Raw genomic sequence first — 10165 nt, 5'->3', positions numbered from 1 at the left:
TCCCATCCTCATCCAAATCCCACCATCAACCAAATCCCGTCATCTTCCAAATCCCGTCATCATCCAAATCCCGTCATCATCCAAATCCCATCCTCATCCAAATCCCATTCTCATCCAAATCCCATCCTCATCCAAATCCCATCCTCATCCAAATCCCATCCTCATCCAAATCCCATCCTCATCCAAATCCCATTCTCATCCAAATCTCATCCTCATCCAAATCCCATCTTCATCCAAATCCCATCCTCATCCAAATCCCATCACCATCCAAATCCCACCATCATCCAAATCCCATCCTCATCCAAATCCCATCCTCATCCAAATCCCATCACCATCCAAATTCCACCATCATCCAAATCCAGCCCAAAGAATCTTCCAAAAGCGAATCCTGTCTTCCCCAAAATTCCCTCGAAGAGAACGCAAAGATTATCGTACGCAGCTGTATCGCGGGCCGAGAAGATGCAGGCGAGTAGGCCCCGGGATGCACGGGAGGCCGGGGCGACTGGAATGGAGCTGGAAATGGGAGGCTGCGGGGGAAGTGGATGCCAGCCGGTGTGTGTTGATGCAAGTGCGGTGACTGTACGGTGGTGACTGGCGGAGTCAGTCAGTCAGTCAGTCAGTCGGCTCGGCACCGGCCGCGACGCACGATCGCCGTGGATTTTTCTTGCTTTCGTTACACGCACACACCTCGTCGCGACTTCAGTGCGCCTAATCGACATCTTTGTTGTTCGGCCCAGTTTTTCCGACTACCTTTCGAAATCCGCTTTCGCGGTTACCGGTGTTGTCAGTGTGCCACTCCGGGATTATACCGGGTCTGCCGAAACTTTCCACGATTACGACCGGCAACAGGTAAGTTGGGATTTTACATTTTGTACTTCATGTTTTGTACTACTTTCTCAGTTGTCTTCATGTTAAGTGATGTTTGAGGGTCATCTTCGAGCGATGAAACTATTCTTTCTGTGGTGGAACATTTTTGATGTTTGCAGAAGGATGAAGAATTTCTTTACAGAAGGTTGGAGAGTATATGTGGAGATGTAGGAAAGGCGGAATATACCTTGTGGTAACCTTGTGGGAAAGTGTTGTTTTATGAGGTTTAGTGGTGGATTAATCAGTCAAATACGTAGGTGCTTAGAGTATTAGGGAAAGGGGACATAGGAATTTTAATGACTTCTGAAATCTTAGGTACACTTGGTCATAAAATTTGAGTCACCTAATTTCCAGATCATTAATTCCACAAACTCAATGTTCAAGTACTGCAATCTCTCAAAGTTCACAAAGTTCAAATACTTAACTCAAGTTCGTAAGCTCTCAAGTATCCAACTTTCTAAATTTCCAGCAACTTAAATCACCAAATTCTGAAGTTTCCATGTACCAGAATACCTAAAATACTTAGAATCCCTAAAGGTCTCTGATGCTATCAGTCCTCCAGTCCCACCAAAGGGCAGATATAAGAGGCGACACTAGACAAACCTATAAAGAGACAGAGGACCAATTTAAATGCCCAAATCGAAAGAATCTAAAAGCAAAGAGAATGAAGCAGAATGAGTACTCGAATGTAAACACCATTAAACGATATTGTTTGTCCAGCAACATTTTTTGTTCTCTTCTTAGAAAACGTCCACTTTCAACCACGTTTCTAAAACTTTCAAACTATCACATATGTGGTCCGTGAGTGGACATCTTTTGATACGAGTTTTGATAAGTAGGTTACTCGAAACAACAAAGAGAAATGAATCTCGCTGAGGTTCCTCAATTATCAGCGCGTTCATTAAATGAACACGAAACTGTTCTATGTACAAACTTCACGGTAAACAATGCAGTAGTCATTGTTTAGAAGCAGCCGGTATCTAAGATAAGCATAAAACAGAAGCTTCCGTAAACCTAATATTAACGTACAGCATGTAAATTTTGGATCATGAGCTGTCTGCGCTGGCCAAACATTCGGACTCGAAAACATGCACCGAAATGCACAACTTGCGTTGTAGTTGAAATCTCTAGAAATGGATGCGTGTTGCGCTTGTATTACAGTGTTGCAGAAACAATATATGTGTCTACGATGAAGTGGGTAGAGATGGAGCAGTGGAGATCGCTCGTTTACAAATGCATGCATGGATTATCAGGTTTATACTGACGTTTCAAATTTTATTAAGCTTCTGTGTTTTTTACGTTGTTAATTTGCAGATTTTCATGTTACTTGGATTATTTAATTTTTATGATTATAAATTATCAAAAAAAAATTGTTGAATTGTGAAGGTTTCAGATTTCAGATGTGCAAGATATCAAATTTTTAGGTTTGGATATTTTTATAGGTACTTTAATTCAGAAGTTACTAAATTAATAAATTTCTGAAGTTGCTAGTTACTTTATTAATTAACCTTGTTATTGTAGTTAAAACTAGATATTCTCTAAATTTTTAAATTCTTAAGATTACAATTCTTCAAATTAACAAATCCCAAATTCCCCAAATACTATCAATACTATCAATACTATCAATACTATCAATACTATCAATGCTATCAATACTATCTATCAATACTTTCAATACTATCAATTCATCCATACGACCAATGCTATCAATACTATCAATTCATCAATACTGTCAATTTCCAAGCTCAGTAATCCCCAACACTTTTAATAAAGTCACAAATATTTAGTGTAACCAATATTCAGAACTATCAATGTACAGTACTACTAATATCAAGTGTTACAAATCTCTGATGATATTGGTAACCAGTACTATTAATATTTAATGCTACCAATGTCCAATGATATTAATATTCAACGTTATCAATAAATAAGGCTATCAATATACTACATTAAAAATATCGAACGCTACCAAGCTCTGAAGCTATCAATCTCCAACGCTACCAAGCTCTAACGCTGTCAATCTCCAGTGTTACCAAGCTCTAACACTATCAATCTCCAACGCTACCAAGCTGTAACGCTACCAAACTCTGGAGCTATCAATCTCCAGTGCTACCAAGCTCTAACACTATTAATCTCCAATGCTACCAAGCTCTAATGCTACCAAAATCTGGAGCAATCAATCTCTAGTGCTACCAAGCTCTAACGCTATCCATCTCTATCGCTACCAAGCTCTAACGCTATCAATCTCCAACGCTACCAAGTTCTAACGCTATTAATCTCCAGTGTTACCAAGCTCTAGCACTATCAATTTCCAACGCTATCAAGCTCTAACGCTACCAAGCTCTGGAGCTATCAATTTCCAGTGCTACCAAGCTCTAACGCTATCCATCTCTATCGCTACCAAGCTCTAACGTTATCAATCTCCAACGCTACCAAGCTCTAACGCTATCAATCTCCAACGCTACCAAGCTCTAACGCTATCAATCTCCAGTGTTACCAAGCTCTAGCACTATCAGTCTCCAACGCTATTAAGCTCTAACGCTACCCAGCTCTGGAGCTATCAATCTCCAGTACTACCAAGCTCTAACGCTATCAATCTCCAACGCTACCAAGTTCTAACGCTATTAATCTCCAGTGTTACCAAGCTCTAGCACTATCAATTTCCAACGCTATCAAGCTCTAACGCTACCAAGCTCTGGAGCTATCAATCTCCAGTGCTACCAAGCTCTAACGCTATCAATCTCCAACGCTACCAAGCTCGAACCCTATCAATCACCAGTGCTCTCAACCTCTAAACCTATCTCTCTCCACATAGCTCAAAGCATCTGCACTTGTCTTCCTGTTATCAAACGAAATCAGTGCCGTCCCCCTCCCAAGTACATGGAACGCGCCACACGCGTCACTCGACCATAGACTAAATATAGCATCAATCCACTAACTGACAGCAACTCTTTCAAGATTTCCAGCGACACGCCTCAAGTCTCGCGACGATGCAACGCCGTCGTAGAAGTACATCGCGGTTCTTTCAACCGATAACACGAGGTCCCGAACGGTGTTTCCTTTGTCCCGTTAATTGCATCGATTCCGTCGGAACAACCGCAGAAACCGATGGTATCTGAATGTACACAAAGGAGCGTACGCTGACAGCCACTTTGGCGCTGCGTGCCGCGATAATCGTCTCGAATCCTCCGCGACGAGGACCGCGCGTTATCGCGTTGGAACGACGTTTCTATGGACTCGTTAAGCGAAAACGGAAGAGGAAATGACACGTGACGAGAGGTAACCGGTATCCTTGAGATTAATCGCGAGAAACGGCGACACTCGGAGCGTAATCGAGGAAAACAAACAATGCGTGTTGTTCCGCTCGACCACGAAGCGCAGGGAAATTCGTCGGCGTGTTTTTATCCCGGTCGGCTTGCGGTCGAGCGTTCACTCGCGAGCCTATCGAAACGGAAAAAGTCAACTCTCCCGTTTCGGCCACGGTGTCGCTACATCGGCTTATAAAACAGAGCCGATTCCACCGTGTCGGGCGAGGAATTTTACGACCGGCTATCGATTCCTTGATCGTTCGCGTCTAACGGGACGTTCACTCATTTCGTTTGCCATTTTTTAAATTTTTCTTTAGATTCACTGGTTGCTGCTCGGATGAATTCAATTTGGGGATTATGAATTTGGGGAATTTGGGATTTGGGAACTGGGGAATTTGGAATTTGGGATCTGGGGAGTTTGGAAATTGGGATTTGGGGAGTTTGGGGATTTGGGATCTAGGGAATTTGGAATTTGGAATCTGGGGAGTTTGGAAATTGGGATTTGGGGAGTTTGGAATTTGGGATTTGGGGAATTTGAGATTTGGGGACTTTGGGTAATTTGGGATTTGGGACCTGGGGAATTTGAGATCTGGGGAAGTTTTGAATTCGGGGAATTTGGAATCTGGGGAGTTTGGAATTCGGGGAATTAGGGATTCGGGGAATTTGGGATTCGAGGAATTTGGGATTCGGGGAATTTGGGATTCGGGGAATTTGGGATTCGGGGAATTTGGGATTCGGGGAACTTGGAATTCGGGGAAGTTGGGATCTGGGGAATGTGGGATTCGGGGAATTTGGGATTCGGGGAATTTGGGATTCGGGGAATTTGGGATTCGGGGAATTTGGGATCTGGGGAATGTGGGATTCGGGGAATTTGGGATTCGGGGAATTTGGGATTCGGGGAATTTGGGATTCAGGGAATTTGGGATTTGGGGAATTTGGGATTTGGGGAATTTGGGATTCGGGGAATTTGGGATTTGGGGAAGTTGGGATCTGAGGAATGTGGGATCTGGGGAATTTGGAATTCGGGGAATTTGGGATTCGGGGAACTTGGGAGTCGGGGAAGTTGGGATCTGGGGAATGTGGGATTCGGGGAATTTGGGATTCGGGGAATTTGGGATTCGGAGAATTTGGGATTCGGGGAATTTGGGATTTGGGGAAGTTGAGATTTGGGGAATTTGGAATTTGGGATCTGGAGAGTTTGGAATTTGGGATTGATTGTATTGATAGCATTGATGAATTGATGAATCGATGAATTGATTAATTGATGAATTGATGAATTGATGAATTGATGAATTGATGAATTGATGAATTGATGAATTGATGAATTGATGAATTGATAGAATTAATAGCATTGATAGCACTGATAGTATTGATCCCATTGATAGCATTGATTGTACAGATGAATTGATAGTATTGACAGTACCAGAAATTGATGAAATTAGAGATGTCAATCTCGTACGCGATACCGCGTTCTTAGAAATTGACAGTATAGCGCACCTCGCGATACCGAATATTTGGAGGTTGATAGCGTCAACGATGATCTAATACGCGTTATCGCGTGCTCGTAGATTGGTAGTGTCAACGTTCGACCACGCGTTATCGCGTGCCTGCAATTTCCAGAACACAGTATTTGGTGAAGTAACCGACATATTACGTAAAATTAGTCAGCGAGGATATGACTAAGCGCACTAAATTGATTCCGAAACATGTGTAACATAGTTACTGAATAATTAAATATTTACAAACTGTAACAATCAGATATTCTTCACTATTTTATAGCAATGTTAATTGTATGAATAACTAATGTTACCAACAACTAATTAACGTTTATTTAAACAACGTTAAAGTTAAATATTATTTATAAATGTTCCTACAAAAGTAATTTAAGAATGTTACGCAATTGTCATTTGTTGAAGTTGATCATTTCCGCGGACTGATTGTTCTTGGAATAATTATAATAGTTATTGAACAGGAAGTGGTAGACAGGAAATGTCTTTATAACATCTTTGTTTGATCGCGAACAATTCTCCGTAGGAACAGTTAATTAGACTTATTTATACGGGACTCCGGGTAATTAGCTCCTCTCCTCTAGCAGGAAGCATTTTCTAGTATTATCGAACGGCACTCGATAACATCGAATCTGGGTTCGTGCGTGTAAAGCAAACAGCTCGATACCCCGTTGATATTCGTTCGGGGTATCGATTCCGTGAGGTGTTGATCAAGATGCAGGTAATACATGACAGGTGTTCGCGATGCGGGAGAACAGGCACGATTCCAAGGAGAAAAATTCATCGCGTGAAAGTACGCTTGCGAAATCGAGCAGAGGATACAATTCAATTCTAACGGTAACGGAATACGTACGTGTCTGATCGCTAATGGACGCTTCTACTTTTTAATCTCTTCCTCGATGCGTTCAGAGAATGCTTAATTCCTCCATTGTAAGGCCACACGTTAGATCTCCGTTGCGTTTTATTGCCACACGTTTCGTCTGTCATGTATTACCATACGTCACAGCCACACGTTGCATTCTTCGACGGTATTTTCATCCTTTCGATTATGTTGGTTGAGCTTGTATCACTATGTATTGCAATTTCTGTGCGTTAGATTTTACACATGTTACATGCTTACACACATCACATGTTTGCATTGTATTCGTGGTGGAATTTCTATGCGTTGTATTACTACATGTCAGAATTTGTATTGCTACATGCTAGAATTTCTATGTTACATTCGGTATGAGCTTGAATTTCCATGCGTTACATTTTTCACATATTCACATGTGTTACATTTTTCACATATTCACATGTGTTACATTTTTCACATATTCACATGTGTTATATTTTCCATATATTAGACTTTTTATGTATTACACACGTGGTAGAATTTGCGTTGCATTGTCACATATTAGAATTTCTATCTGTTCGAATTTTCATGTAGTAGAATTTTCTTGCGATGGGTTTTCCACATATGAGAATTCACATGTATTATATTTTTCACGCATTAGACTTTGCATGCATTATACACGTGTTACAATTTCCTGGGTTGTATTGTCACATATTAGAATTTCTATTTGTTCGAATTTCCATGCATTAGAATTTTTATGCGATGGGTTTTCCACATATGAGAATTCACATGTGTTAGATTTTCCACACATTAGACTTTGCATGCATTATACACGTGTTAGAATTTCCTTGTGCTCCATTGTCACATATTAGAATTTCTATTTGTTCGAATTTCCATGCATTAGAATTTTCATGCGATGGGTTTTCCACATATGAGAATTCACATGTGTTATATTTTCCACACATTAGATTTTCCCTGCATCAGACACGTGTTAGAATTTCTTTGTGCTCCATTATCACATATTAGAATTTCTATGTGTTCGAATTTCCATGTATTAGATTTTCCACATATGAGAATTCACACGTGTTAGATTTTCCACACATTACAATTTTCATGCATTAGATTTTCCACTTATCAAAATTATCTTGTGTCAATTTTTCTACATGTCAGATTTTCCAATTGCCATTTGTATCACCCGTTACATTGTCACATACGAGAACACACATGTGTTAGATTTTCCATTCATTAGAATTTCCACGCTTGTGTCATCACGCGTTAAATCTTCCACGTGTTGCATTACTACGCGTTAGACTTCACACAAATCCTTGGCTTTCCATGTACCTCGCTCTTCAAATCTTAAGTTTTTAAATTTCACTAAATCTCAAAATTTGATTGTATAAAAAGTCCCTAGTCTAAGTACAAAATCCCTAGACCACACTCAAAGTGTCTTATCCACATCCAAAGTTTCTTGTCCAAATTTAGAGTCAGACCAAATCCTAATTCAACCTTTCTTTGTCCAAATCGAAATTCCCTAGCCCAGGTTTAGGGTCTCTAAAGTTCCTATCTCCTCAAATTCTGAACCCATCTCTAAATTCTCAAGAAACCTCAAAACTTAATTGGACAAGTAAACAGAAAATCTTGCAATTTTACAAAATCCGAAGTCCCTAGCCCAATGTCCCTAGCCTAGGTCTAGGGTCTCTAAAGTTCCTATCTCCTCAAATTCTGAACCCATCCCTAAATTCTCAAAATACCTCAAAACTTAATTGTCAAAATAAAAAAAAACTTGCAATTTTGCAAAATCCAAAGTCCCTAGCCAAATATCCCTAGCCCAGGTCTAAAGTCCCTAAAATTCCCATCTCCTCAAATTCTGAACCCATCCCTAACTTCTCAAATTCCCAAAAAACCTCAAAACTAAATTTCAAAAATAAAAAAATCTTGCAATTTCCCAAAATCTCCAAATATCGAAAAACCTTGTTTACCAAAAGAAATCCTACGCCAAAGGAAAATTTTCTCCAGAATGTACTACAGTTTCGAGGACATCGAGAACGTAATAATTCGCGCGTGACCAATCGGCAAAGGTGGAGGGGGAAGAATTGGAACGCAACAGGCTTTGCTTAATCCGCGCTTTACACGCGGCTCGCTAATGCCTATTCGTACGCGTGTCGCGCGACAACAAGCGAGCCACGAATCCGTGAAAAAGTTCAACGCTCGGTTATTCTTTCGCTTGACAATCACGGCACACGGGTTTCGTTCCAGTTTCCGGTTCCATATCCCTGTTACATCTCCAATTAGGGAGCTGTCGTAACGAGAAACTTCGATAAATTCTCGTACAATCGCGTTCACGCGTCGATTGGCTTTTTTTCAACGTCAATCGTTCACGCTATTTACACGTCTTTTTTTTCTAACCATAACACAATTCGATATCGTATATTTTTCATCGGTGCAGCTTTACGAAGTTTTTTTTTTTGTTAACGGATGGATACGATTCTGTCGAAGCGAATTTCATTCTTTATATTCTGCTGATTTTTAGATTTTTTGCGGATTGGGGTGGTTACAGCGAGCTGCAATTATTTTAATCTGAGTGGAAGGGGAATTTGTAGAATTTGCAGAAGAAAATTCACTGTGTATGTAATTATTAAGTATTGAAAATAAATGTAGATTCTATTTGATCACTTTTGGACGACATCCTGCTCTAATCAAAATATGTTGTAGTTATGGTTGTTTGTATAGTCATTACGTTCATTAAATTCGTCAATAACGAAAGTTAGGAAAATTTGGTAACAATCCATGTCACAGTGACTCAAACGGCAGCAGTCGTTGAAACAACACCGGAAGCGATTAGCGTTCAACGATTTTTCACAGAAACGATCAACCGATTGTGACACAGTTAATTAACGTTCCGCAGGAATGTAACGAGTGCAATTCCACGTAATTCTCTCAGTCGATGTGGAGTATCGAGTCGTCTCCTCCACGAAAGCAGGATGTGAAATCTCCTGTTACGTAGCCGCACAGTGTCAAGAAAATCTTGAATTTCTGTGCACGAAATCCGATGCCTCGACCGACGTCGAGCCTTTGTACCTCGATGATTAATAAAAGGCTCACCTTGAGCTGGAAAATGGACGCCTATGTAGACTAAATTTGGATCGGAATGGAGTGAGACAAAATTAAGGCCGAATTTTAACGAATTAACAAGAGTGATTAATATTGGATGGGGGGTGAGACAAAATTAAGGCCGGACGATTTTAAGGAATTAACAAATAGCAAGAGTGACTTTATTTCTTTAAGAGTGACTTTATTTCTTTAAGAGTGACTTTTCAAACTATATGTGGAAACGAAAAAATACAGCTCCAACAATCTTGGGCTCATTGCGCAAACCAGGCGGGTAAAAATGGACAAGTAATGGTTCCTTGGTCTTTTATTGCTGCTATGGTGAACCACGCGTCGAATCACCACGTGCAGAATTAGCATGCGTCGAATTACCACGCGTCGAATTACCACGCGTCGAATTACCACGCGTAGAATTACCACGCGTCGAATTACCATCGCATCGAAATACCACGCGTGGAACTACCACGCACCGAATTACCATGCGTGGAATTACCACGCGTCGAATTACCACGCGTAGAATTACCACGCGTCGAATTACC

The 10165-nt window shown here is 40.6% G+C and overlaps 1 protein-coding gene across 4 annotated transcripts in view; it reads left to right on the top strand.

Annotated features, from left to right (window-relative positions):
- Positions 1 to 566: 566 nt before the first annotated feature.
- LOC100880387 (uncharacterized) overlaps positions 567 to 10165 on the top strand; it is a 92412-nt gene continuing 82813 nt past the window's right edge. For 3 of the 4 annotated variants that reach the window (XM_012290420.2, XM_076539318.1, XM_012290418.2), the window contains exon 1: positions 567 to 849. The gene's annotated coding sequence lies outside the window, so the exon portion shown is untranslated. The remainder of the gene's footprint in view (positions 850 to 10165) is intronic. The other variant, XM_076539320.1, reaches the window with a different exon arrangement.

This window comes from Megachile rotundata, chromosome 13, assembly GCF_050947335.1.
Source record: "Megachile rotundata isolate GNS110a chromosome 13, iyMegRotu1, whole genome shotgun sequence".
Taxonomy (NCBI): Eukaryota; Metazoa; Arthropoda; class Insecta; order Hymenoptera; family Megachilidae; genus Megachile; species Megachile rotundata.
Note: the sequence above shows the minus strand (reverse complement) of the source record. Positions and strands in the feature narration are given on the sequence as shown.